The sequence below is a fragment of the Talpa occidentalis genome, unplaced genomic scaffold (genome assembly GCF_014898055.3).
Source record: "Talpa occidentalis isolate TD23 unplaced genomic scaffold, MPIMG_talOcc4v2.1 talOcc4.15, whole genome shotgun sequence".
Classification (NCBI taxonomy): Eukaryota; Metazoa; Chordata; class Mammalia; order Eulipotyphla; family Talpidae; genus Talpa; species Talpa occidentalis.
This window is the reverse complement of record NW_023601543.1, coordinates 73,541,083-73,565,905: the sequence shown is the minus strand read 5'-3', so window position 1 is coordinate 73,565,905 and position 24,823 is coordinate 73,541,083. Positions and strand designations below refer to the sequence as shown.

The 24,823-nt window shown below is 35.9% G+C and overlaps 1 protein-coding gene across 4 annotated transcripts in view; it reads right to left on the bottom strand.

Moving 5' to 3' along the window:
* The window catches only part of PPP4R3C (protein phosphatase 4 regulatory subunit 3C), a 382,556-nt gene that overhangs the window by 98,385 nt on the left and 259,348 nt on the right, over positions 1 to 24,823 (bottom strand). The gene's annotated exons all lie outside the window — the stretch shown is intronic.

Sequence of the window (24,823 nt, the reverse complement as noted above, 5' to 3'; positions counted from 1 at the left end):
AATGGGCTATCGTGGAGAACTATGGGTGCCTTGGTGGTGGGTATTGCGGTGTAACATATATCTAAAGATGTGAACCTACAACTCTGAATCACATACTGTGTTGAATACCAACAGAACTTCAATAAAAACTAATACAATCAAAAAATAACAACAATGAAAACATTGTTTTTAACTATTTTGCTTAAGGAAATGTGCTGCTCAGACAACAGAATTAAATACAATTAGGGTCATGGATACTGGTAATATAATAGAAGCATATTTAAATTGTATTCTCATTATATTAATGAAATTCTTTATGATTATATATAATATGCAGAAAATAGTTAAAAGTAAAGAAATATACGTAATATAAAGGATGGTAGTAATTTCATAAATTAAAATTCTGAATATTTTGTTGTATGTCCTTGTAGTTCCTTAACTGTTCTGAATTTTTTTCAGATTACTTTTACTTAAATGCAAATAATTTATTTCCAAATCACCATACAAAAAATTATCAGTTTCTTCCAAAAGCATGCCATAATCTTGTCATTTTCTAGAAACAGACATGGTGTCCTTTTGCAGGTCCAAGTCAATCGCTTGTGAGGCCTTGAACTCAGTACAAATAAAGGGCTATATATGCTAAGTGTCTTAATATTTTGAAGTTAAAACTCAGGCTAAAAAAAATAAACACTGCTAAAGTGTGCCATTAATGTAGAAAATATACAAAAGAGAAGATTTATATAAAGCTCTGGGTTTCATATAACTAAAATTCACAAAACAGCACAGGTAATAAAGCTTTAATTATTGCTATTACATGTGGTTAGCTTAGCAATGTTTAGATGAGTAATAGAATAAATACACAATAATTCACAAATTATTTTTTCAACTATTCTATAAAACATGTATCCTTGCCTTTATATCAGCAAAATTACTAGTTGTGTTGTTATAACTGAGTTTTCACAAAATTTATATTATATTAAGTGACATAAGGATTAAAAAATGTAATTGTGTTCAAAGTATAAATAATTTAAAATATTTTCCTTAAAAACATGAAACCTAGGAAATGTCAAGTTAAAATGACTTTCTTATGATTTAAAAAATAATTTTCTTCTAATATATTCAAAATTATACATGAACTAAACATTAAGTTTAATGAAACTCACACTTAAAATGGCAAAAATTTTATATTAACTTGAAAACAATTATATTTTATTAGGTATTTTTAATAATGAAAGTGTAAGTGACAGAGGCACTTAGTTGCCCTCAAAGAAAATGTTTGTTTGTTTTGTAATATTTGTAATATGGCCCCGGGCAGCTGTCCTCCTCTGGTTTAAGGAAAATGCAGTGTTTTAGTTTTAACTTTTACATTGTCATTAGTGAATTTTAACATTTTTATTATCTTACATTTATCAATTTTTTACATTTTCTATTGGAGTGGTTCCTGTTTCACTGCCTTGCTTTAAAGCTTTTTTTTGCTTATTTTTGAGATGCTGATGACAACCTTTCAAACCTTAGTGTACCATTTTACACTTTATTTTGGGCCTGTACGGACAGCTTAGGAATTTAAAGTGCCCAGGGACCATATTTAAAATGCATGATTCTAGTTATTCACTTATTCACCTTTAGATGCTTTTTATTCAACCAAAGTGAATTATTCATAGCCTGCATTATAAAGTTCAAAATGATATAAAATCACACAAAATACATTTGGAAGTTTTAATTCAAGGAAAAGGACAGCAGTTGTATATCATTTAGTGGCGATTTAGCCAAGAAGTTTCATAGAAGTAGAGGCAGCAATCATAAAAAAAATTGATATCACAGACTTACAACATGTATAAAGTGTATTTCTGAAGTACAGTGTGCTAGAACACAACTATTTCAAGACATATCAATCAACACTGATAGCCATAGGTACATATTTTTATTTTGTAGCAAATGTGTGCTGTTATCAGTTGGGGTTTAGGGGGTTAGGTAGTTTTAAAGGCTATAGGAATTTAAAGTCACTCTGTGACCATCTGCAATTTGTCACATTGGTTGCCAAGTTGGGAGGTTTACCTGGAAACACTTTCCTTACAATAGCACAGAACAACTAAGCAGCTGTTTATTGGCATTCAGAAAATTCCAGAAAGCTCAGAATGTTGGTATTTCCCAGTTATTCATTAATTGGCTCAATTTTTAATAACTCTACATGGGGAAGTTTTATGATGCTCTGGTATAAATATTAATACAGTAGTAGTATCAGTTTTATTAAACCCTACCAACAAAGATTCAAACGACATACTGCTTGCTCTCCACATTCATATTCAGGAAACAAATTTTTTCTATCCTCAGCTTTTCACACACTCACAACAACATCAACTATGAAGACAATGATTTGGGGAATCTGCTCTTTCTTTAGGTAGCAAAAGCATAACCACCTTGTATCTTTAATTGCCATACATAGTAGACTGCTCCTCCAGTCTACATTTGTAAATGAAATTCAATGTTTAATATTAACTTATGCAGTTTAGGGGATTAAGGTGCTAACCAAATAGAACACTTCCTAAGTGCATACTACAGTAGCAAACTATTTCTTGATTTATTTTTTTTTGCCATGTTCATACCTTGAACCACTAGTTTCAATTACCTTTACCCAAGACAGCACTGTTTCTTTCCCTCAGTAGCATGTGCCTGAAGGAGGCAGACCACACATCACATCTTTCACTCATGATATCTGTTCTTCAGTGCAACATTGAGGCATGCATATATTTATAAAGATTTATTTTTTATTTATACAATAGCTGGGGTACAGGCCAGAGGTGCGGGAGGGTGAGGGAATTCATCAGAGACAGAGCAGGGAACAGAATAGGCAGACTGATGGAAGACACTGCTGAGGGGAGTAGCGGGCGAGACAGAAGAGGTCTGCTGCGCCATGTGGGCATCTCCCTGGCAAGCCAGGAATCGAACCCGTGCTGCAGAGGGTGCAGACAGCTTCACAGCACTGAGCTCAACCCACTGCACCCCTGGGGAGGCCCACTGAGGCACGCATATTGTAGAAACTCTGTACATAAGTTGGAAAAGAATGAAGAACACTTCATATGTGATATAATTTAAGAAGCACAAGAAAAATAAAACACTGAACAAAAATCTTTCTCTCTAGTATAACAAAGCAGAGAATTTATTCAGCATTTTTTCAGATATATTAATTTTAAGAGAAATTGTTAAAGTAAGTGCAGAAACCTATCCTTTCCTCCACAAATATTCATTCCAAAATGGTACTGCATGCTTGGGGAGTATGGAGAATTTCCAGACATATATCTGTGAGGTAGTGGATGATGGAGGAAGAAATAAAAAGTAATCAGATGATGAACAAAGTTAGTGGAGAGTGCTGAGTAGTAGATTTAATGATTTACTCCAAGGCTAAGTGATTGTGCTGTATCATTTGCTTGCCTGAGCAATTTTGATAAGTGTGCAAATTAGGGCAAAGGAAGCCTGTTTTACCAGTATTTTTAGGAGATTTTATTTATGAAGGATTATAGAAAACTCCTACACAGCTTCCTTTAAGAAAACTTAAGAGTCAAGATATATATTGGGTCAAGCTGTCTAAAGTCAGATGGCTGTGATGCTGGACCTCTTTATATTTGAGTTATATTTGGTAGGCCCTCACTTGGGTTTTTAAACATAATGTGCAAAACCTTGTTCCACATATGAATATAATAAGCATTGAAATGAACCAAAGCCACATTATTCACTTTTATCATCCCACTCTCGCAAGGAAATTATTGTAAGACTAGTGGAATATTATGTTTCATAGGATGCAACCAATATGTGAATGATATCATTAACTGATAATAGAGAATGTCTGGTCTTAGATGAAAATGTTACCTGTATGGAAGCAACTAAATTAAAAAAAAGCCTGTGTGAATGTCTTCATGATATTGAAAATTAGTTGTTTTTCTTGTTAAAGTCATAGATAAGTGAGTAAATATATGATAAAGATATAAAATTTCATATACAATGTTAGTATTTTGTTATGTTATATAGTGTACTCATAATTTGAGATTCTGGGATTTGGAGTCTTACAGAATTCAGAAATATACAAGAATATCCCTCTATGGGGAGATCATCACTGAAACTGGAATATGAGTTAAATTCATCCTAACATTATCTACCAAAATAGCAAAAGTGCTGAGATCATCTACTGGATCAGAATAGCTAGGACAGTAAGACATTTACTTCGGGACATTATAGAAACTATACTGGACTAGTTTTTTTTTTTTTTTAGATTTATTTATACAAGAACCATGTTACAGGCCAGATTCGCAGGAGGGTGAGAGGATTCACCAGAGCCAGAGCGGGAAACAGAACAGGCAGACTGACAAAATAAACTGCTGAGGGGAGCAGCGGGCGCGACAGGAGAGGTCTACCACTCCATGTGGGGCCCTCGCTGGCCGGCCAGGATCAAACCGGCACTGCAGAGGCTGTGGGCAGCTTCACAGTGCTGTGCTCAACCTTCTATGCAACCAGGGGAAGCCCTGGACTAGTTTCTTGCAGGCAAGGGGGGGATATCTGAATTTTCACCACCAGAGGAGCTAACCAAGACTGAAGAATACAAGAGACAAGAACAGTAGTGCTCTGAGGGGGAAAAGGCAAACAGTGAGAACATGGGGCGGGGTGGGGGGACTTGAATGCAAACACTGCACATCTGTCTCTAACTTTGGAAATTAGATAAGGCCCTAGGAGGTTGGGGTTCACTGCACTTTTTTTTAAAAGATTTATTTATTTATTTATACAAACACTGTGTACAGTCAGAAGTGCGGGAGGGTGAGGGAATTCACCAGAGCCAGAGCGGGGAGCAGAACAGGCAGACTGACAAAGTACACTGCCGAGGGGAGCAGCGGGCGGCAGGAGAGGTCTGCGCGCCATGTGGGACCCTTGCCCGGCGACCAGGGATGGAACCGGTGCTGCAGAGGCTTCGGGCAGCTTCGCAACCCAGCGCTCAACCACTGTGCCACCAGGAAGGCCAGTTTCATTGCACTTTCTAACCCTTTCATTGATCACTTAGGTTCTTTAGCATTAGCATTGGTGGACACAAGACTGACTTACTTTGGCATCACCTTCTGAGTTCCTTGAGGGACATTCTCTGTCCAATAGAGGAAGTAAAGCAGGCATCGGCTTGATATAAACAAAATCACAGAGATCGTATGCTCTTCTTTTCGAAGAGATATAGAAGCATTAATTGTCCTAAAAATTTTGTAATGTGAGATGTATTACATGCATTATTATGGTGTGGAAGATAATCTTTAGAAAGTTTACAGAGAGGAAGTGTATGCAATGTCCAATTTCCACTAATATATTCCGGAGTTCAAATGTTTTGTATGACTTTCTTCTCCAAATTTTGGGAAGTTATTTCCTAAGTATTACATCATTTCTCTAGTTTTTTTTTTTTTTTGTAAATTATCCTAGTTAAGATAAGAAAATTGAAGTTCAGCATTTTCTGTGTAGTTAAAATGCAGTTCAGTTCCTTGTCTTTATGCACTTTAACTGTAGAAAACCTCCCAGATGCTGAAAGAGGGTCAATTTACTCACACGTCATAAAACATTTTATTTATTTATATATGGCACTTTAATTATAATATTTGTTTTTTCTGATTTCCCAAACTATAGTATATTGGAAACACTGAATTTAAGAATGGGGGGGGTAACTTCTTAGCCACACACAAAAAAAAAAACAGTGTAACATGTTTGACGGTTTGACAATATTAAATCTAGGATGGAGACCAGGAATATATTAAATAAGAGAATAAGATATATTCATATTATGTTGTGTGTACACACACACACACACACCCACACATCCTAAAGTGGATTGCTGGATCATATGAAGTCCTATTTTTAATATTTTAAGGAACACCCATACTGTTTCCCATAGTGGCTGTACCAACTGACATTCTCAGCAATAATGCACTAGTGTTTCCTTTTTTCTACATGTTTGCCAAGTTATAGCTTGTCTTTTTAATAATAACCATTCTAATAGTCTGTGTCCATCAATGTTAATTCTACAATACCTAAGGTATCAATGAAAGGGCTGGAAAGTACACCTAACCCCAGTCTATTAGGGGCTCATCTAATTTTAAGAGTTTGAGAAAAACATGCATTGTCATTTTGATTTGTGTCTTCCTGATAATGAGTGATGTTGAGCACCTTCTCATGTACCTCTTGGCTATATAAGTGTCTTCTGTGGAAAAATATCTATTCTTTTTTCAATGTCTATCACCCACATTTTCACTGGGGTATTCGTTTTGTTGGTTGTTGTTATTGAGTTTTTCATTGCTGCATTACTTGAAATAGCCAAGACAGGGCCTCCCTGTTGGCGCAAGGGCACAAGGGGTAGGGATGCACCCTATGAAGCTATCCACAGCCACTGCAGCATGAGTTCGATCCCCTGCCAGGGAGCTGCCCACATGGCGCAGCAGACCTCTCCTGTCTTGCCCTCTGCTCCCCTCAACAGTGTATTTTGGTTGACCCACCTCTTCTGCACCCCACTCTGTCTCTGGTGAATCCTCTCGCCCCCCGTGCCTCTGGCCTGTACCCCAGTTCATGTATGCATAAATAAATAAATCTGTAAAAAAATAGCCAAGACGAGGAAACAACCTAGTCTCCATTGATGAAAGAATGGATAAATATGTCACAAGAAAGAAATTTATTCTACCATTTAGACAACAAAGATGGATGTTAAGAGCAATATGCAAAGTGAAATAAGTCAGATAAAGGAAATGAAATATTGTACAATCTTATTTATACGTAGAATCCAAAAAAAAAATCTCATAAATAGAGAACAGTTTGGTGATTACTAGAGGTAGGAGTGGGGAGTAGCTGAAATAGGTGAAGATGGTCAAAAGGTACAGACTTTCAGTTGTAAGATGAAATCTTCAGTTATAAGATAAATGAGGTAATGTAGAGAATGGTGACTGTAGTAATAATGCTGTATTGTACGCTTCAAAGTTGCCTTAGAGTAGACCTTAGAAACTATCACCACACATAGGAAATTGCAACTATGTGAGGTAGTGAATGTTAAACATATTCTGTAATAATTTTGTAATGTATACATATATCAAATCATTATGTCACACATCATAAACTAATGCAATGTTATTTGTCAAATATACCTCAATAAAATAGAAAAAAAGAAAGTAATGCAAAATCAGTAAGGCTGATAATACTTTAAACTATGATGAAATACTCTTGCTTACTATGCTGTCTACAAAGACAAAGAGGGAAAATTAAATATCTTCGAACAGCTTACATCCAAACAGCAAACAAATAATAAGGGTTTGCTGTTGTTTTGGACAAGACTTCAACAATTCCAAAAACACAGAATTGTGAGGCCTGAATTACCACGAGATATCAGATATAATGAAGTATGAATTATCATCAAGTAATTTTTTCACGAATCCTTTCCTGTATCGGATACCCAATTTCCTCTGAGATTTGCTCTGCTATTTTCTAGAACAGAGCTTCACTGGTCTCAGTGGTTGTCATTATTTCTCATAGAATCTGCTAAGATGGGCTGAGTCTTCTGAACAAGATCTATGATTATTTAACAGAGAATTATTTAATCTCCAACTGGGCTTCATAGAGTTTTCACTTTGAATACTAACCTACCATGACAGAGTCAAGATCCAGCACTCTTACTGCATGTGAACCGTGGTATTTAACTCAATGGAAGTCACCCTCTGCACATATTTTCACAAATAATCATGATTTTCTTTGCTACACCGAATTTAATTTCTTTTCAAACTCTAGTATATCTTTCACAGCATTATATTTTCCCAAGCCCTATCTATTCCTTTAACTGCATTTTGTTCACTCTTGTTTGTATTAACCGCCCTTTTAATATTCTAGTAACTACACCAAGATAATGAATATAATATGAAATACAATTCAGAAAAAATGTTTGGGAACTTGAAGAAATCATTTAGCTCTTAAATTAACATGACTTAAAAGTTCTTTGTTCTAAAGGAAAAAATAGGTTATATGTTGTATGTAACAGATGATTTAATTTAAACCTTATATATTTTCCCATCAGTACATATATAAAGTTATATTTCTCTTAGCAAGAGCATTAACACATTTTTGAAGCAATGTTAATTCAGTTTTTGTTTAGATTTTAATTCAAAGACTATTTTGTCTCAGACTGCTAGCCACTGGGTAAGCTGTTAACAATTTATACTACTGTTTATTTCTCTGTGATTAAAAGTGCTTCAACCCTATAAAAATAATTAAACAATCTTTCCTTGCAGGAAAATTGTTTTCAAGGTTTCCACTTTCTCAGATTTAAAAAAAATAACCAATTAGGTAGATAATATTACTAAAATAATTTAATTCAGTCTTTTACATACCAATCATGCAGATGTTGATGTTATAAAAATATAAAATAGGAGCAATTCAAAACATCAATGCTGGTAAATAATAAAATCTGGTGAATATTGTTTCACTTTTTGCTTCAGTTTAATTTCTTTTGAGCACACAGAATGAGGAGTAACTCCAGTTAATTTGAGCAATGATGTGTCTTTAGAGAAAGGGTACTGGGATTTATCCTAAAATTCAAAAGGAGTCAGTCACTAAGGAGAGACAGGGGAACTACACTTTTAGTGGTGGTGTTAAGGTAGTGCATACAAACCTTCATTTACAATTATGCACACCTGAAATTTATATAAGGTTAAAATGCAATGCTACATCAATGAAAAAAATAAGTTACAGACATATAGATGACCCTCTTCCACTCCATTCTTTCTGCTTCTTTATCTGACTAATTCTCATTATCCTGCACATCATTTTTTTCTGTGACTTTTTTGCAAATAAGACAGGAGAAAATTCCTTCTTTAAGATTTATGTATTCCTCAGTTTCAGCATATACATGTCCTAGCTGCATAACAATTTCACAATCCTAGGGCAGAGAATTTGATTAAGTCAGCTCAGTCCTGTTGTCCAACACTGGCCCAGTCAATAGCACATAGAATAGTATTATGTACTGTTACCATGGTTTTAGTTGCTCACACAACTAGATATATGGGATTATTTTAAAATCAACTGATATTCCAAAAGTTATTCCAATACCTATGTTGTTATAGTTGTCAATCAGAAGTGATGATACTGAAGATTCAACAGGTATTGTTTCCTCCCTATGCCAGGATCTATGGTCAAAGTTTCCCATATATTATCTCATGTTTTCTCCACAAGATCCTTCTCTTTATTTTATAGTTAGAGAAACTAAATATTAATAGTGGCTAAATATTGTGCTGATGTGCTCAGAATGGTGTAGAAATATGCCATAAAGTTATAGGATGCAAATTTTCTAACAGAGAAGATATATAAACTTAGAAAAAGCAGAGTATAATACAAGATCCTGGAATGATTTTACTTCCCTGATCTCCCAAAGTTCCTAACAGGGAGATATAAAGTATGGAAGATACTACTGGAAATAATACTCCCATTCTCATAGTTTTATATCCTCCAGGTTCCTGGCAATAATGGACTATTCTGCAAACTCTAGCTACTTGGCAACCTATTCACCAACTAGAGAACATCTGGTCTGAAACAACCCAAATGAATTCTTGCATGTCCATGGCAAGCTTAGGTGAAGCAAAACCAGTTTTCCTAGTGTGACTCATGACAGGTCCTTCAAAGGCTGACAGTCCATTATCAGCATTTCCATTTGCAGGTCATTGAATTTCTTGCCAAATGAGTCTTGTTTTTTATTAGTTAAAGTTTAATACAAATGTCTAATGCTTTTAAACAAAATTTAGATAGCTACTTTTTTATAATAAGAAACCAAATCACTGCTGCCCAGTAAAGAATAATTGTTTCGAGCTTACACACTCACACACCCAAACCACCTTAAAATAATAGAAATTAGGCACCCCACAGCTGAACTTTAATTATGTTGTCTGATAGTAGATTGCTATATTTTGTCATCATTTCAATTTTGCTCTATCAACATAATGCTTTATTGTTCTCTATTATAAACCTGGTTCGTTATTTATTGTTAAAGACTCAATAGTTGAATTTACACTCTGTCACAATAAATCAGGCTCACCCAGCTAATGCAGCATTAAAATGAAATCAAGCTTGCAATATTGTTAAGCCATATGTATTAAAGTGTTTGGGTAGATCAGACATTCTAAAACTGTCTCAAATCACCCATACCATCAAAGACTATTCACTGAATGCCTCTAAGCTTCATGAGGTCATTGCAAGTTTTCTGAAATTATTGAATAAGAGAAAAAAAAACACATGCAAAATTAGTATGTATTCTTAAGATGAAATATCTGAAAAATATACATAAGAACCTACACCTATATGCCTATACAGTATTTGAAATTACATGAAGAAGTGCTCGGTATTATTTCTCTAAATTTAGTGTCATATCAAGTTTTATAATGGGCTTAGAATCCAGTTCAGGTTCTGCAAAGGGAACTTTATACGTACATATGTATATATGCTTATATACAGATATATATAGACATAATGGCTTTCAAAGTATATATAATAAATGCTTATTTTAACAGAGTATACACATACCATAACATTAAAAATATTTAATGGGAAAATAGTGGAGAGGGCTCTAGTTATATATTTATAATGCCATACTTCCTCTTGTGGGCTAGATAATTTGAGTTTAGCACATTTTCTTGAGGTGTTACAGTGGGAAAAAACAGATGGACGTTCTAAGACTGCTTCTCATCTTTGGCTAAGAGAGTTCATCGAAAGCACTAATAAACAGTATTTGGAGGGGATACTGAAAAGTAGCGCTACCTTTAATAATCTATATGCTATAAGAATGGTGGCCCCCATTGCATTTCTGTTTAATTCACCAGACCATATTCTGTAGAACCGGATGGATGCAGGAGGATGGCTTGAGACTATTGGAAATTTCACCAACCAGTACCCTTAATTGCAGCTGCTATGCTGGACATGGTATCATTGCAGATTAATATGGCCTCAGGTACATGGTATGGGACCATTGATTTGGAAAATGTGTTCTTTCTATTTTAATCGAAAAAGAAGATCAGTAACAGTTTGAATTCATGTGGAACAGACAAATGAATTCATTAACAATTTTGCCTCCGAGCTATGTTATCTCTACTCCTCTCTCCATTATAATAAAATGTAAAGAGCTCTAGACTATCTGGGTCTCTCACACAACATCACATTGGTTCATTATATGAATGATATGTTGATCAGGTGGGATAATCTGAGGTGACTATCGGAGTCCTTGATAAGACATGTGTGATCCAGTAGATAGGATATAAATCAGAGGAAGATTCAGGGGTCTACAATACCTAAATAATTTTTATAGACCCAGTACCAGAACATATTCTCCAACGTAAAAGAGAAATCTTTACATTGTGGACCTCCTATCATGAAAGTGGAAGTACAATGCCAGGTTAACTTACTCAGGTTCTATAGAAAAATATTCCATCCCTATAGTCACTGCTTGAGCTCATCATGTACTAGGTGATACAAAAGACTGAGCTACCAGTGGGTTCCAGAGTAAAAAAAAAAAAAAAAAATCTTCAGCAATTCCAAGTTGCAGTGTAAGAATCTGTGCTTTGTGGGGAATATGGTTTACTGCACTATGAAGTTGGAGGTATCAGTGATGGAAAATATGCAGTGTGAGAGAGAAAAAAGATATCATCTCCAAAAGGAAACAGAAGTATCATTATCCTAAAAAGGGAAAATGGAAGCCAGACATGAAAGAACAAACTGTGGAACTTACTTTGATTCAAACAGACCCTCTTGTCTCCAATTGCCATGTTGACACACTAGGTGAAAAGTAAGCAACCTGACTCAGCAGTCTGATTCAACTCCCTCCTGGCAACCATGAAAGAACACCCATTTCCTGAGTTGTCCTCAGCATGGCTATAAAAGAATAGCAACTCCCTATACTCTCTTACTCTGGGATTAGAAAAGAAACAGAACAGACCATCTACTGATTTTTACCAAAGACCCCACACTGCAGCCTCTGTCTGAAGACTGTTATCAACCAATTCAAAAGTGTCAAAATAAACGACCTAGATTTGGAATAATACTTTTCTTGACCCTTTGAAATGTACCTATGCCCTGACCCTGGCGGAAACCACCTTGGGAATGCCACACAGTAGTAGATCCGAAGAATGATTATTATTTTTGAATAAATGCTTTCTTGATTATATTATAGTCTGTTTATTTCCCAGTTGGCAAAACAGATATCCAATTTATCGCCATTGTAGTCACTGTAGAATTTTTGAAGAAGATTCTGATTCTTTATTTATTTATACAAGCACTGGGTACAGTCAGAAGTGTGGGAGGGTGAGAGAATTCACCAGAGCCAGAGCAGGGAACAGAACAGGCAGACTGACGAAATACACTGCTGAGGGGAGCAACGGGTGCGGCAGGAGAGGTCTGTCATGCCATGTGGGACCCTCGCTGGCGGCCGGGGATACTGGCTTTGCAGAGGCTGTGGGCAGCTTCGCAGCCCAGCATTCAACCACTGTGCCACCAGGAGAGGCCCAAGATTCTGATTCTTGATTGGTTTATATCTAAAAAAGGTCAATATTCACATGGACCAATGGAGTAGACTTGCAAGCCCAGAAATAAAACCACAGATTTATGGTCAACTAATCTATGGCAAAGGAGCAAAGGATATACACTGGAACAAGGAAAGTTTGTTCAACAAATGGTGCTGGGAAAATTGGACTGCTACACGCAAATGAATAAAACAAGACTATCTCACACCATGCACAAAAATCAACTCAAAATGGATAAGAGATTTGGATATATGGCCTGCAATCATAAAATATACAGAAGAAAGCATAGGCAAAACACTCTAAGATATGAACTTCAGAAATACCTTGAGAACTCATTTCCAGAAGAAAAACAAAGGAGAACATAAACAGCTGGGATGACATCAAACTAAAATGTTTCTGCAAAACAAAAGAAGACAGTATCTAAAACAAAGAAACATCCTAATGAATGGGAGAAAATATTTGCACACCATACATCTGATAAGGGGCTGATATCAAAGATCTACAAAGCACTCTCACAATTCAACAAAAACAAATTAAACAACCCAATGGAAAAACGGGGCAGGCGAGCTAAATAGACATTTCTCCAAAGAAGAAATGCAAATGACTAACAGGCATGTGAAAAAATGTTCATCATCACTTGTTATCATGGAATTAAAAATCAAAACCACATTGAGATACCACCTCACACCAGTGAGAAAGGTCCATATCAAAAAAAAAAAAAAACCCACAAGAAAAAGCACAAGGGAATATACTGATAGATTATGGGTGCTTTGGTGGGGGAGAACTATGATGAGCACACCTGACTAGAGAAATCATACATTATCCAAAAATTAACAACAATGTAAAAAAAAAAAACACTACATTTAAAAATTAAAAATGAATACAAATAAATACATAAATAAAAATGTCAACATTTTATCCAATGAACATTTGAAACTTTGGAACATATTTGAACAAATGAATGAACATAATTTTAAAAGCACCATTTACCCCTAGGATAGTAAATGTTTTTTAAAAAGTGACTACTTTTAAATTTTAATGTATTGGGCCTTCCCAGTGGCGTCGTGGTTGAGCGCTGGGTTGCGAAGCTGCCCGCAGCTTCTGCAGTGCTGGTTCGATCCCCGGCTGCTCCCCGGCCACTGGAGGAGGGTCCACATGGCGCGCAGACCTCTCCTGCTGCCCGCTGCTCCCCTCAGCAATGTACTTCAGTCCTTCTGCCTGTTCTGTTCCCTGCTCTGGCTCTGGTGAATTTTCTCACCCTCCTGTGCTTCTGACTGTACCCAGTGCTTGTATAAATAAATAAATAAATAAATCTTTAAAAAATAAAATAAAATTTTAATGTATTAAATAATTTATAAAGATGTCATAAAATTAAAAGATTTGCCAAAATATATTTTGAAATTTTTCACTGCACTCTGAGTAAACCCAGAAACAGGTAAAACATTTCATAGCAGATCACAGTCCATTTAATATGTATTTTTAATTCAAAAAAGTAAATCCCAAAATAGTTTGATTGATCCCCAACTTTGCAATTTAAAGTCTGCTCTATATGCTAACATTTCAGCATAATTTTAACAAAAATAAGTTTTGTTCATTACCACTTTTAAGCTTTACCTAATTAACTCTGAATAGAACCACTGAAAAATAGATCAGAAGAGAGTATTAAAATATTAAGTTCTTAAATCACTTAAGTCTGCAATATTGAAGATCTACAATGTCATTAAAACCTCTTAAAGTTTATGAACCTCAGAAATAAATAATAAAGTAAATGATACTAGACCCTTCATTTTCCTTCATATTTCACATGAAAATATCTTTTTATATTTGCATAAAGATACTATGGAGAGGAAAAGATAATGCAGACAGATAGGTGACATACATATCAGATTTGTAAAGAGAAACAAAATAATTGTCTTAGAAAACTGCATTAACATTTAAGGTAGAATATATTATAAAGGTAAACAGAATACATTCCTAGTATTCTTTTTCCCTTCTTAGGACAATAAAAATTGAATGTTTGCTTTATACTATATATATATATATATAATATTTATTTATTTATGCATACAAGAGCTGGGGTACAGGCCAGAGATGGGGGAGGGGTGAGAGGATTCACCAGAGACAGAGTGGGGAACAGAACAGGCAGAGCGACTGAAATACACTGCTGAGGGGAGCAGTGGATGAGACAGGAGAGATCTGCTTCACCATGTGGGTAGCTCCCTGGCCGGGGATGGAACTTGTGCTGCAGAGGCTGCGGATTGCTTCGTAGTATGGTGCTTCACCCCTTGCGCCATCAGGGAGGCCAATACTATATTTTTTAAATGAAAAAGTACACATGGAGTTTCTATAGAGGATTTTTGTAGTTGCTGGTACTATTTGCTCCTATTTCTGGTATTTCTGCATTATTAATATTCTCTGGTTTTGAAAAATAGTCTCCTCAAGTGTTGCAATAGTGTTCCTTTTGGCCTTCCCAAGAGTGAATCATCCTCTCTTAGAAAGTACATTCTGTTTTTTGTCTTCCAAATATCGTCAGTCATAATATTAGTATAATAAAAAGTACATCAATTTCCTAAAAATTGGAGATGTATCATTCTCTACGAGGATCAGAATAATTAATTCTGATAGCAAAAATGGAAATAGCAGATATTTTCATTATTCTAGTTATGTCTTCCTCACATACAAGAAAGAGTAATTAAGCTCGATTTAATCAAATATGGAAATTCATTTTCCTATACCAAAGAAAATGGACTTGAGTTCAGTCATAATTAAACACAAAGCTTATACAGTGTAATCCGTTTTTACTCTTTCTCCACTGTTGTGATAGTGTTTCTAATTATGGTGATTCTCTGCGTTAGGAGGAATTGCTGCTAGAAGCTCTAGATTCATAATCTATACCTTAACATCCCATGAACATGAGGATCTTTGTCCCTGATAGCTATAGGGGAAATTGCCCCAGAGAAGACTGACTGTACCTGCCTGGTCTTGCAGCATACTGGCCCAGGAGTTAGAGGAAGACAAAATTGAGGACAGAATTAATCTTCCAAACCACATGAAATGTAGCTCCAAAAAGGAAAAAAATATATTCTTCTAGAAGGAAGATAAAATCTTGGGCAAAATAAAAAAAAGTTATGCACTGCAATTGTGGATATACCATTTAATTTGTAATCCATAGAAGCATACTATTGAACTTTCAAGCCACACTGATTAAATACATAGGAGCAACACATCTGGAGGGTTCTGATAGTAATCTCTTTCCCCCTTTAGTATCTTGGAAGAGTGGCTCTATACTATAAGAACTTCTCATTTCTCACATGGCCGTTTCTGTGACCAGAGTTCCTCCTTTTTAGTTACATAGATTTCCCTTTCTTTTTTTCCTTTTTTTAAAATAAATTTTATTTTTATATTCCCCATACAATTGCAACCCCCTTATTTTGACCACAATCCCTCCCCTCCCCTCTTCCCCACCCCCAATAGAGTGTCTCTGGTTCATAGTGTTTGGTTGATTTTGATTTTCACTGTCTTATAGTTATTCATTTTCCTGGTCCCCTTTCTCTCTATTAAAATACATAATAGGCACGACAGACCTCTCCTGCCGCGACTGCTGCTTCCCTCAGCAGTGTACTTTGTCAGTCTGTCTGTTCTGTTTCCCGCTCTGGCTCTGGTGAATTTTCTCGCCCGCCCTCCCGTGCTTCTGACTGTACCCAGTGCCTGTATAAATAAATAAATAAATCTTAAAAAAGTAAAATACATGATATACATATAATATACATTATATATTGTATATACATTATATACACATACATATGATGTATATGTAATATATACATAAATATTATATATACATATTATATACAATATTATACATTATATATTGTATGGAGGTGCCATGTTCCCCACCCCCAATTACATGTAGCCTCAGTGGACTAGCTACTGGGAAGTAGAAGTGAGGCTGAGTGGACAGGCGCAGCCAGATAATGCAGAAGGCAGATGGGCTAAAGGAGCGCTCTCATTGCTGCTGCAGTCTGACTCGTCCCCTGGTACTGTTGACAGGGCACCTGGCAGAGTTACATGGAGAAGAGACACAAAGAGACACTTGGAAGAGACACGTGAGTGAGAGACACATGGGGAGGCTGACAATGGCAGCCATTATCTTGATACGGTATCTCCTTTTGTTCCAGTTTTCTGGGACCTGCTGCAGAACTGCTTCCCTATAGTTCCCCGGCAGAAGGTGCCTTAGACCTTGTGGCAAGCTCATTGGCCTCAGAAGCCTCACTTTGGGTCAACCTTGTTTGGTTGGGCATTTGCCCAAGAGGAGATGGGTAATTTGGGTGTTTCATTGGGAAACTCTTTATAGGAAGTTTCTTCTTTCTCTCACTATGTACACTAATTCTTTAAATATCTATCACACTACAAGTATGCTGCCTTTGTCTTTATGTGGTGGGTCCCATTTTAAAGCATGCTAGTTTGGGGGTCGCTGGCTGCCCCTTGGTTACATGCTAATAGCTAGATATCTAGAGATTTACATGGAAGATTCCTCCCGTGTAGTACAATGTGTGCTGACCTGTGCTCAGTCTTTCCTGTGGGGTAGGGAGTGCTCAGGGAGATTGTGTGTGCTCTACACATCTCTGCTTGTAAGTTTTCTCCCCATTAATGATGTATTATACCTGTGCTACATGGTGCTTTACTTCACATGGTTTAAACACTTTCTTTCATGGAATTTTAAAAGCAACAAATTGAGTCACATTATTTAACATTTTCACATAGCAGTCAACATGGTCCCCTAATTTTCTTACTCAGGATTATGATATATTTGAGAAACAAACACATTTTGATAAAGAACCTGTCATCATTTTATCTCTTTTTATTAGTATTATGCCTTTTTACAGCTTTCCATTTTTTTCTATTGTATACTAGCTAATGATGTTTTCATATTCCCCAAATATCCAGTTGTCTGCCATCTAGTGACTAGTCTACACATTTGTTAACTGCTAATTTATTAAATATAGTTCTAATTAGTCTTTAAAAAAAAAACACCACTTTTTTCATGATTTAAACAATAAAGGGCTCATAATCCTTTGTGAGATAAGAGAACCAAATAATTATGTCCAGAGACATTTATTAAAAAGTATAACACTACAAAAATAATGTGGAACATAAGTAGATACTATGTCAAAAATTAAAAAAAAAATGTGTGCATGAAACGTCTGTCATGTTTAACACATGACAGCATTCTATTTGCAGTATCTCATGGCTTAGAAACTTCATAAAGGATGCTTAGGTATATTTTATGATTTCATGATTTGTTTCAGTTATGAAGTTGATAGAAAAAACACCAGAGCTTCGAGACAACACAGTAAGATATGTGTAATGAACTTTCAAGATAAAATTACAGAATTAATTTTAAAGGACATATCTGTGTATATAGCAAACATTTGAAAAAATAATTTCTCATTTGTCACAGTGGTATCATAATGTAAATTTTAAAGAGAATACATTGGAAACAAAGAAGTTGCAGAGAATTACAAACATAACCCATGGTAAAAAGGGCAGTGTGTGGAGCAACATAGTTGAAGAAGACAGTCTGTTAGAAAAGAGATAAATGCAGCGTGGACTCAGGTTACTAGTTAAGGGAATATGTGTAGATTATTTATCCTCTTCCAAACACTATTTTCTTATCAGCAAAAGGGAAGTAAAAATAAAACCTTCAAAGACTTTTTAGGTGCACTGCACACAAATAAATATGATATCTTTGTTGGGCTCACATATAGACACATCTCCAGGTGTGCACAGCCCCAGAGTCATGCATCTTGAAGCACAGATGGAGCTTTTGTGTTAATGAGAAAAGTTGGACCTTACACTAGCAGATGCAGCTCTGCCCTGTGAAGCAAATGATGTTTAGAAGACTTTGGAATTGATTTCAACCCCCTCTTGCCCTCTTGGCTGGTTGTCTATGTAAAGTGAGCAACTGGAACATGTGTTCAGGGCGCAGCCCTCATGGTTACTGTGGGTTCATTAATACTAATGGAAAAGTGAGAGGCAAATTAATAGTGATTTGGCTTTTAGCTCTATTGATCATAGGCCAAAAGGAATAAACCTTTAGGGGAAGGTTTAGTTTTTTCAAACAAGAAACTATCCAGAATTTATGGCCTTTTTTGAAAACAGAAACACCTTATACTTCACTCTTGCCATTTCTGGGTATTTACTCAAAGAATGCAAAAACATTAATTTGAAAAGACATATATACCCCTATATCCATCATAGCATTATTCACAATAGCCAAGATATGGAAACAACATAAGCACTCATCAATGGATGAATAAGACAATGTGGTATATACACACAAAGGAGTATTACTCAATTGTATTAAAAAAAAGATGAAATCTTGTCATTTATGATAGCATCAATGGGTCCAGAGGGAATTATGGAGAAAGACAGACATTGCACAATTTTACTCATATGTGGAAGATGAAAAAACAAAACAAACAATGAATACCAAAAAAAAAAACCCTCTAGATTAATAAGAAAAAAATGACGGTTATGATGCTTACAAGAAGGGAGAAAACAGTGGAAGGGGTCAATTACATGGTGGTAGATAGAAATTAGAGTTTTGGTGGCAATCACAATGTAGTTTATACAAATGTCAAATTATAATCCTGTATACCTGAAGCTTAGATTATGTTATAAAACAATGATATTTTTAAAAAATGAAGTGAAATAAATTAAAAATGAAAAAAAATTGGGCCTCCCCGGTGGCGCAGCAGTTGAGCGCTGGGTTGCGAAGCTGCCCGCGGCCTCTGCGGCGCCGGTTCGATCCCCGGCTGCTCCCCGGCCACCGGAGGAGGGTCCCACATGGTGCGCAGACCTCTGCTGCCGCCCACTGCTCCCCTCAGCAGTGTACTTCGGTCCTTCTGCCTGTTCTGCTCCCCACTCTGGCTCTGCTGAATTCTCTCACCCTCCCGTGCTTCTGACTACCCAGTGCTTGTACAAATAAATAAATAATCAAATAAATAAATAATAAATCTTTAAAAAAAAATGAAAAAAAAATTATGGCTATTTTCCTTCGATGTTGAAAAAGACTGAACATAATTCTTTTATGATTAAACCCATCTTGTTTTGCTCAGCACATTATTTCAAGTTATGCGTAAAGTGCACACAGCACACACACGTATTCCACACAAATTTTAAATTTTATTTGGAAAACTAACTTTGACTTATGTATGAATCAATTTTAGTTAAGTGGTTTTAATAGTGAGGTAAACAATTATTGCAATTCTGTGATGAATTGAATTAGATTTCTTTATTCCAGAATGTGTTAGAGACTTTAATATAACATCTAATGTGAATCCTCAAACAGGGATAAGTCTTACAACATTTCTGCAAAATAATGTATAATGGAAATAATTTCTGATTCTGTGAGGTTTCAACCACAAAGTAAAACTAGTAAAAGAGTAGATACAGATAGATAGATAGATAGATAGATAGATAGATAGATAGATAGATAGATAGGCAGGCAGGCAGGCATATAAGTACAGGGTATTAGCTTTTGCAATTGTGGAAACTGTATTAATAATCTTATAAAGGCTATGTTTCCACATCTGACATTAGAATGTGAAGTTTATGGTGGAGGCAGTAAGGGAGAGAAGAACATGAGCAAACTGGCATAACACAAGCTGGCATAGGAATCAGAAAAAAGTGAAGGAAAATTCAAGGAAGGTGGAGCAACTGTAAGTTTAGATGTTGCTCTGTGCCCCTGAAGTGAGTCAGCAAATCAACATCAACTTGTGTAATCTACAAAATGGCTGCTGCTTCCCTTCCACTCCCCAACAAAAGCTCTGAGAAAATGATTCACTAATAATATGTCGAAACTCCTAAAAAAACAACTTTCCTAACTATAACTTGAAGTTCAGATGTAATAAAGGACAAATACATGAATTTAAAATTGAAGGAAAATTTCATGGACCTCCCCGGTGGCACAGCGGTTAAGCGCTGGGTGGTGAAGCTGCCCGCAGCCTCTGTGGCGCCGGTTCGATCCCCGGCTGCTCCCCGGCCACAGGAGGAGGGTCCCACATGGCACGCAGACCTCTCCTGCCGCCCGCTGCTCCCCTCAGCAGTGTACTTCGGTCCTTCTGCCTGCTCTACTCCCTGCTCTGGCTCTGGTGAATCCTCTCCCCTGCCGCGCTTCTGACTGTACCCAGTGCTTGTATAAATAAATAAACAAAAAAACAAGAGTTCTCCTTAAAATAGAAAAAAAATAAAATTGAAGGAAAATTTCATAGCAAAAAAAAAGAAAATAGTCAAAAATCAAAGAAAAAAATGACTATATTTGGAGAAAATAAGTATAACACATATTAAAGTTAATAACTGATACCTAATAAAGATATGTAAATGGTGCAACTTGGTAACACCAAGTAAAATATTACAGAAAATGGGGGAAAGACATGAATAATTTTAATTCACAACAACTTTAAAGCGACATATAAATGGTTTTTGAATTTCTGAAAAGATGCTAGATTCGCATATAATGAGGAAAATGGAAACTGCACTGAAAATTTCTTCCACTACATTATCAACAAATTAAGAGATCAGCAATATCATTTGTTCACAAAAGTGGGCAAGAGACACCCTCTGTGAGTGGAAATGTAAAATAGTACAGTCTTTATGGAGGAGAATTTGGCAATATTTAATGCATGGACTTAAGCCTTCGCGTCTGACTCAGCACTACCATGCTCATAAATTTAGCAAGAGGGCACACTCCAAAAAGGCCAGAAGAAGGAAGAGGATGAGAAAAGCAAAGAAAAAAAAAATCACAATTCTATTCACTATAGAATTTGTCTGTTATTGAACAATATTGGAAACAATGTAAGCGTTTGTCCAGCAATGACTAAATTATTTGTGGTACATACACACAGTGGGGTTCTTCACTGGAAGGTTTATTTTAACTGAGATAGAATGATTTCCAGGATACAATGTTGGGACGTTGGCGGGGAGCAAATGTATGAAGAGGAAATAAAAAGAATATAGACACCTATACATGCATCCTTTTATTTTTGGAAAAAGAAAAAGAGAGACTAAAGTAGAAACCACCCACATTGGATGAGAAAGTGATGGAGGAGTTGGAGGGAGGGAGTGCAGAGGAGCAACCTTCTGAGTACACCTTTTCTGTAGTTTTAACTCTTAGAACCATATTGAGAATTTAGGTACTCGAAATATAAAGTGAAGTGAAATAAAAGAATGAAAAATGAAATAAATAAGGATGTAAATAAATGAACTTAACTGTATTTCAAATGGATAATATTTTATACAGCATGTTGACTATGAATTTCAAACAATTATTGAATTCTAGTTAATAGGTTTGATTTTTTTTCCAGTGGTATAATTTTTAAACTATGTTCGACACATGTTAGGATGGAACAATTCTGTGAATATACTGCAGATAATGAAAGCCAGGTTTATCACTATTGGAAAAGGGAGTGACCAGTGTATCTAGAGAGAAGACTAGGAAGAACCACATTGTGTTGAGCTGAAATTGTAATTACACTGTGAATCGTGGCATAAGTATGTAGATATAGATATGGCTATAGGTACAAACATAGCTTTACAGATATAGATTTTGGTGTAAATACTGGCAAAGGTATGTGGAAATTGATGTGTATATGATGTGAATACAGATATAGATGTACCTACACACATGGATATAGTTGCAGATACAAATGTAGACAGATATTTGAGGAACTGAAAATAATGACACTCAAAGTAACAATGGGTAAGCACATTTAGAGCCCAAGGGTTGGTTTTTAAATAGCATTATTTACGAGAAGGGATTTGGGCTTCTGGAGGGAATGGTGAATTTTGCTCTGGATCAAGAAATTACAAGATGAGCTGGGAACATTTTGTTGTGATAGAAAGAAGGAAGTCTAGAATGAATGACAAAGACATTTCTAAAAGTCACATAAATACATTCAGCAGAGTTTGCGCTGGCCGGATGGAGGACAATTTTAGCAGCAACATAGATAATAAACAGCAAAACATAAGCCATTGAATGAAAAAAGAATCTTTAATTTCTTAATAATAATCTTTAATTTCTTAATAATATGACTGATAATTGAATAAAATTAAAGTAGGGGAAGGAAGGGCCTCCCCTGGTGGCGCAGCGGTTGAGCGCTGGGCTGCGAGGCTGCCCGCAGACTCTGAGGCTCTGGTTCATTCCCCAGCCGCTGGCAAGGGTCCCACAAAAAAAAAAAAAAAAAAAAAGTAGGGGAAGGAAAGTCCCAATACAATGCCAGCTTGTGAATATAGAAGGGATGATTATATCAGAAAATCATTATTTTAGTAATAATTGATTCATGAAAGAAAAAAATTCTGATACTAATAACAGTATGTACATGTTTGATAAAGGGATATTTACAGTTTCAAATTTTCCCGCAAATATTATTTATTAATTACAAAAGGGGAAATGTTTTTTTTAATTATTTATTTATACAAGCACTGGGTACAGCCAGAAGCACGGGAGGGTGAGAGAATTCACCAGATCCAGAGCGGGGAACAGAACAGTCAGACTGACGAAATACACTGCTGAGGGGAGCAGCGGGTGTGACAGGAGAGGTCTGCGTGCCATGAGGGACCCTCGCTGGCGGCCGGGGATCGAACTGGTGCTGCAGAGGCTGCGGGCAGCTTCGCAACCCAGCGCTCAACCGCTGTACCACCAGAGGAGGCCCGGAAATGTTATCTTTGCAGTGGAAATCCTTATAGACGATAACACGGTAAATCAAATGATCAGTGTTCACATCAACACCAATGATGGAACGGACAGACATCATATGCTTCTTGATATGAAATAACAAGGACACAGAACCACTTTCTATTATGCCAAACATTAGTATAACAGGAATATAATTATAAGGAAAGTTAGGCAAACCTAAAATGAGGGTCATCTACAAAATACCTGGCCACATCTCAATCCACATCAATTTCCACTAAATGCAATATGTGATACTTGACACAATCAAAACTTAAACCATGAATGAAAAAATAAATAAGGCTGTAAAGAGTATTATTAGCACAGTTGATGAAATTTAAATATGACTACTGCATTAGATAATAGTAATGAATCAATACTAAATTTTCTAAAGTTTGGTAATTAAATTATACTATGGTTGAGGAAAATAAGACTCTTGTTCTTAGAATGGAAACACATAGTGAAGCACTGAAGGATAAAAGAGGCCTAATGTGTAAAGTAACACTTAAATGATTCCCCTTAAAAAGTGAAAGCTGGAGAGGAAAAGGCTGCTGTCTGCTGCTATAATGCAAAATCCTAATCCCTTGCCCAGTTTCCAAAACTGACACAGACTCAGAGCCCTGTGACTGAAAGGGAGGCTATCACAGTAGTAGACAGCTTAGCAATACATCCGGGCATTGCATAAAGAGGCCCATGGCCATATAGCACCGGCAGTGCACTAGAGTTCCATTTTCTTCATGTACTCACTCACACATTATTTTCTTGTTTTTCTTTTTTTTAAATTATAGCAATTCTAGCAGGCATGACATGATATTTTGTGGTTTTGTTTTGTACTCCCCACGTGACTAATGATGTTGATCATCTTTTTCTGTGTATGTTTGTCATTTATGTATCTTCTTTGGAAAAGTGTCTATTCAAGTCTTTTGCCCATCTTTGAACTGGTTATTTATTTTTGTTGTCATTGAGCTATAAGAGTTCTTTATATATTTTGGATATTAATCCCTTATGAAATGAATGATTTATAAATAATTCCTGTCATTCTTTATAGACTGTTATTTTACTTTCTTGTGATGCACAAATTTCTGAAGTATAATGTAGTCCATTTAATCAACTCCTAATTTTATTGTTTTCCCAAAGACGCCATTTTAAGATTGGCAAAAGAGTTGGAATTATAAAAGACATTTATAATACATACATCAGATAAAAGACTGACTTCTTGAATAAATAAAAACTTTCTAAAAATCAACAACCTGACAACCCAAAAGAAAATAAGGGAAAAACTGAACCAGCACTTTAAATCATCCCTTCCCTGATAAATGATGCCCCCATGATCCATAAATATATACAATATGCTCAATTCATTAGTAATGAACAAAATGCAAACTAAAATTATAATGAGAGTAATGCTGGCCTCATAAAATTTTGGAAGTATTCCCTTTTAATCAATTTTTTGGAAGAGTTAGAGAAGCATAGGCATTAATTCATTTTTGAAGGTTTGGTAGAACTCACTACTGAAGCTGTCTGGTCCTGACTTGTTTTGGGGGACACTTTTATACCT